At 44.9% G+C, this 6,000-nt stretch overlaps 1 protein-coding gene across 2 annotated transcripts in view; it reads left to right on the forward strand.

Annotated features, from left to right (window-relative positions):
* LOC135394462 (sister chromatid cohesion protein PDS5 homolog B-like) overlaps nucleotides 1–4,806 on the forward strand; it is a 96,833-nt gene extending 92,027 nt beyond the window's left edge. For both annotated transcript variants that reach the window (XM_064625197.1, XM_064625198.1), the window contains exon 33: nucleotides 4,347–4,806. The gene's annotated coding sequence lies outside the window, so the exon portion shown is untranslated. The remainder of the gene's footprint in view (nucleotides 1–4,346) is intronic.
* The last annotated feature ends 1,194 nt before the right edge of the window (nucleotides 4,807–6,000 follow it).

Consider the following 6,000-nt stretch of genomic DNA (forward strand, 5'->3'; position numbering starts at 1 on the left):
AAAACAAGTAATGAAAAGGCACAAAACCGCAACGTACTGTCGTCTTCATTAACACAAGCAAATTAGACTTCGCGAGATGTCAGCAATGCGTGTTTTCTTGTCCGAAAACAGGTGCGAAGAGACCCTCGCGCCGGTTTCGAAACAGCGTCGGCGCAACGATTACCGGCGGTGGAGACGCACATGTCGGCACGCTCGTGCCTACAGCACGTGACAACCGAAGTAACCAATGAAAACTCGCGTAAGCCAGCGTTCACACGGGGCAACTTTTCCCAGCAACTCGAAGCAACTCAAACCAACGTCTTTTGAGCAATTTCGAGTCCGCGTTCACACGCAGCAACTCTGTAGCTCCACCCACAAGCAACCTTATGGCGACCGGACAATGTGGGTTCGAATCGAACTGGTGGAATCTTTTCTTTAGCTGCTGTTTATCAAATTTCAGTCAGTTTTATTGCTCCAATAGATCATTATTGCCGTCCAGAAGTGGCAACTGATATGTTTCCGTGAAGTTCGTAAAAAAGAAAAAGTTATTTTTTAGCTGCACCTCCAGGATTTGAACCTATGAACCCACGAACGAAATCCACAACGCCATCGGGAGTCACGTGGCAATGCTTCCCTCTCTGATTGGCCGATGCACGAGCAACTTCTCAAGTTTTCGGTCCGGGAGCGATTCGCAGCAACTCGGAGCAACTCGAGTTGCTGGAGGTTGCCGGCTGACAGCAACTCCAAAGTTGCTCATAGTTGCTGCAAAAAGTTGCCCCGTGTGAACGCTGCCTAAGGACAACAGAGAGGGAAGGTTTCTCCTCCTCTTCTTCGTGGTGAAGGGGAAAGACACGCGCAGAAGAGCCCAGAGATTTCGTTAAATAGAGGTGACCAAACGAATGTATTTCGTTAAATCGAATGCAAAAATACATTGGCGTCTATAGGGATGCGTTCGTGCAACAGAAATTTTTCGTTAAACAGAGGATTTCGTTAAATCGACGTTCGTTATTGAGAGGTTCAACTGTACTTCAAGGATTACAAACAATGCCACTACTGCTGCAATTACTACAAACCACTGATTGCAGTTGCGCTCTAACAGCTCTGGAAATAGTCTGATATCTTTCCTTGCTTCCTATACATCTTGTGTGTTACAAAGCCTTCCTTTCCTTCCTTCCTTTCCTTTCTTTTCTTCCTTTCTTAATAAACATATTCCCCCCCCCCCCCCCCCCGAACCCTTTGCAAAAATTTTAACATTTCCCCACTACTGTCTTCTAACTAGCCTAGCCCACGCACAGCGTCTCGCGCTAGTTTTGGAATCACGCAAGCCTCGATCCCGTCAACTCTCGATCAGGCAGACTTGGATTGGATTGTGTTGGCTGGCTTGAAGAACTTGGCCGATCACGAGAAAGGTGGTGTTTACTGATCCGAAGTGAAATTCGACTTAAACAGATGAAAAATGTCGCCTGGGACGAAACATTTGTTGGGCTTAGCTGTGATTTCGACTTAAATGATTTCGACTAAAGCAGGTATTATTTACATTACGGGAATACAGGCCGTGCACGGGACATCGTGGGCGTTCGACTTAAGCCTATTTTTGTTCTCAACTGGTGTTTGACTTAATCAGGTTTTACTGTATTATGCAATTTGATTTATTGTATGTATGTACGTACAGTAAAACTTCATTGTGACTGAGATCCTCAATTCTCAAATTTTTGTTCCCTTTGAAAAAAAATTTTTCTTCTTAATGTAACACTGTTTCATACCATTAATGTAAACTCAAAGAGGACCAAAAATGTGTTTGGTTAAAGCGGAGTCCAAACTAAAGTGAGCTGCTCTGATTGAGTGCTTGATGAGTTGGCAGCGCATACAGTAGAACCTCGTTAATTCGAAGTCGTCTGGGCATCGAAATAATCTTGAATCAAGCGGGCGTTCGAACTAAGCGAACCTGGGCACATGGTGAAGGAAAATGTATTTATTTTCGCTGAAGAATTCACTTATCTTCGTCTGCCGCTTTCGGAAAATGACATCGCACATCACCGTTCGTTCAAGACGGGCTACGAAGTCCATCATATCGCTGCATGCGCGCTGTTGGTTTAATCTTCCAAAAACGACTGCGCGTGTGCAGATTTAACGCCACCGTCACACTGTTCATTTGCGCAAGCTATGTTCAGAACGATGTCCCCCCTGTGGATTGTGGCACAGGTCTGTTCTATGTCTTCTATCCTGGCGTACTCTTCGAAAGACTCGAATCCCTCCTCCGAGCTTGCATCGCCTGCAGGAGCTTACAGCACGTTGCAGATCTTCTGGCTGCGATGATCCCCACATTTTCTTTCATCCTCAGCGTCTTGTACTTCACCTGCAGGCTGTCTCCACAGCTCACAGGCAAAAAGTGAACTTCCAAGTGGACCTCAACAAAAGCACAAAACGAAAGCAAACCAAAACGCATTCGCATAATCCGTAACGGCAGCACAGCTGGGACACTGCCACGGGACTGGCAGCTGGGAAAGGGAAGTCAGCAAGGGAGAAAGCACATGGTTTTTATGGCAGGTCGTTCGTTGCGTGGGTTGGAAGCCAATGGAAGTTGATGAAATTCGGTAGGAAACTTACGAATTAAGCGGGACACTGGCCAGTTTTCTCCAAATTATGCGATCAGATTGCAAAGCACGAAGACGGGACCACCGCAATCCTTCGAATTAACTGGAATTTCGAATTAAGCGAGATCAAATTAGCGAGGTTCTGCTAGTAGCTGCATTGAAGACTCATCATGACTCGCCAGGCCTCGCCGCACATTCGTGGTTACGCGATGCCAGTAATATAAGAGAATAATTCCTTCCAAAATATTTATTTACCGGCAAGCATCAAAGCACCTGAGAGTAGAAAGTCATCCGTTACACGTGCTTGCATTTGTTTCTTCAGCCGCGACTCAATCAAAACCATTTGCGACATTGAGCCCAACACAGCCACAAACCCGATCACAGATATCGGCTGTTATCCACGCCTCTTTGTTAGCCATGTTGTTAACAGGAAGGGTTTTGATCCTCTTAAAATGGCGAGACTCCTTGCTTTGCCTACCACGAGTAAGCAGCATTGTTCCGCGTGTTTGTGCGCACCATTACAGTGACTTGTTCCTCATTCCCTGGCACAAGTATTGACTTTTTAAGTGATGCTCTTATAAGTAGAGTCTGAAGTTTTCGGGAAATATTTTTTCTAAATTCGGGGGGTAAAATGAGGGTAAATAAATGTGTGCTCGAAATTGACCGCCTTTGGCATGTTCCATTTAACGAATTTCTCTATTTAACGAAGCAAAGAGCCAGTATTTACAAGCCCGTTATATACAGGGTGTCCCAGAAAACGTGTCATTGAATTATAATAAAAAAAACTACACCACCTAGAGTCATGCGGTCAATGGCATTTGTTCTTACTGGGTTTTTGCCACCTCCTCGTGTGAATATTGTGTAACGTAAATTTAATTATGTAAATTATTGCGAGCTTAAGTCGTAAATTTGCCTAGTAAAGGTCACTTTTTTACCCCACCAATGTGAAGAGCATGTCTAACTTAGTCAAATTAATGATAATTGACAGGGATATCCAGAAGCTATCCCATCGGAAAAAATAGCCGAACATCATGCTCTACGGAGGTCGCACAGAATAGCGCACGATGAATTTTTCAGCGCAATCTTTGTCAGTCCGACGAAAGGAAGTTGGAAACCCAGCTCTCCCCGACATCGCAGAAAGAGATAAAACAGGCACGGCTTATCACGTCCGACTTTCGCTGGGATAATGCTTTCCCTCTCCCAATTTTAGGAAATGTTACTTTTTCTACTATCACTCTGTGGGCTGGCTTCGGAACCTCCTTTCGTCGCACTGCGAGCGATTGCGCTCAAAAAGTCATCGCGCGCTATGGTCCGGTGCTCCGAAAAGCATGATATTCGGCTATTTTTTCCGATGGGATAGCTCGTGAGTATCACCGTGAATTATCACGAATCTGAGTGAATTCGGCACGCTCTTCATATTGGTGGGGTAAAAAAGTGACCTTTACTTGGCAAATTTCCGAGTTCAGTTCGCAAATATTTACATAATTAAACTTGGAGTACATGACATTCACATTAGGAGGTGGCAAAAACCTAATAAGAACAAATGCTGTTGACCGCATGATTCTAGGTGGCGTAGTTTTTTTATTATAATTCAATGACACGTTTTCTGGGACACCCTGTAGAGGTTCAACTGTACATAGATACCAAGTGAGGGTCTGTCATGGCACTACGCAATTGACATTGTGCAAGTGACATTGATATTGCACATGACACTTCTTTGCACATCTTGAACATCTGCAACATGACAGCATATTGCTTTCTTTTTCGTTCCAGGCTGATGTGGCGTGGAAACCTGGAATCAGCCAATAGGGGGGCTGTACAAAATTCATCTCATGTGCTTGCTAGCCGCAGACATCATGTGTACTTATACATTTGTGTGCTGATGACCCACAGTATGCTGATGCCTTTTTTTTTTTTAGGATGTGTATTTAAAAAATTTTAGCCTCGTTCACGTCTTCATCAGTATCCTGAATGATCATGCCACTGTAATTGTCATTGTGTATTTTAGTTTATGTCCCTCTTTTATCTTTTGGGTAAACTTTAGCGAGCTCCGGAAATTTTCTGCCTGCACAGACTTTTCTTCCTTCAGTTTTTGTCAGGGGTTATTAGCATGAATCCCAGTAATATATATACGCGTACACATACCGGACCAGCTGCTTGCTCAGGTGTCCAGACCTGTATGAATGATGGTTGCTGCATTTTAATGTAAATAAAATTCATTTCCGATGAAAGAGCACAATGTTTGTGTGTTGTATCGTTTTACTAATCTGTCATGAATGGTTCTTGAAGTACTTTTAGGGAAAAGGTGGGTCGAAGCAAAAGTATGTTCTAAATGAACCAGTATTTGAAATTCATGAACCGGAGTTCAAGAAATTTAAAAGATGTCTCTCGTGTCAGCTGATATAAAAAGATACGAGAAAACAGTCAAGTGAAAGAAGAGGCTAAGAAGGTTAGAAATCTAAGTAAAAAACAATAACTAGCTTCATGATCTGCAAGAGTACACACACAGTAACAGCGCAGCAGCACAAAGATCAAAAGGGGTTCCCATCTGTCCCAGCACTCGACCTTACAAATTACTAGTACAGTCGACCCCGTTTATCCGGACGCTGCCGTTCCTGGCGAAATCGTCGGATACCGGGTACATACGGATACGGGCTGTTACATAGTAGTGTAGGCACTCGATTCCTGCAAACGTTTGCTAATTGCATAGAGTTGAGCCACGCTGTTGTGCTGCTCGAAGAATGTCAGTGCGGACGCAAAGTGTCAATGTCGGAGCCTTGTTTCTCACTGCCGTCATCGGCACCGTCTTGCTGCACATCATCGGAGGCAACAGCAGCAATCACACCCGTCATCAGTCATAGCTGCGCACGCGTCATCTCTTTATCAACGTCAACGTAGTCAGAAACCGCAGCATCATCTATGGCAGTCACAGTGAGCCTCTGCATCAGGGATCGCAGCTCACCTAGGGGAATGTCTTCATCGGCCAACGGGCCGTAAGCAGCAGGCCCTCGGGTTGGAGTTTTCCCCTCTAGAACCGGACAGTTGCTCGAGATATTTCCAAATGACTCGACTGGTCAACGTGACCCAACGCACACAAATAGAAAAGGGGGTCATCGTGCACGGTTGTCTCCACTACGGAGGAATGTAGGTCCCTAACGTGTGACGGGAATAATCCCAACACATGAAAAGGGTGACGAAGCGGGGTCAGTGTCTCCTCTTACTCACGGTAGTTCGGATAACTGAAGCTGGATTACAAGAATTTTCGACTTTCGTTCCCTGGAATTCTTGTCCGAGTCCGGAAGCTGAAGTCCGGATAAACGAGAACAAAATACATGGAGGAAAATCCGTTCCCGTGCCTTTTGTCCGGATACCGCGGGATCCGGATAAATGAAGTCCGGATAAACGGGGGTCGACTGTACTATACTAT

Source organism: Ornithodoros turicata, chromosome 5 (assembly GCF_037126465.1).
Source record: "Ornithodoros turicata isolate Travis chromosome 5, ASM3712646v1, whole genome shotgun sequence".
In the NCBI taxonomy this organism is placed as follows: Eukaryota; Metazoa; Arthropoda; class Arachnida; order Ixodida; family Argasidae; genus Ornithodoros; species Ornithodoros turicata.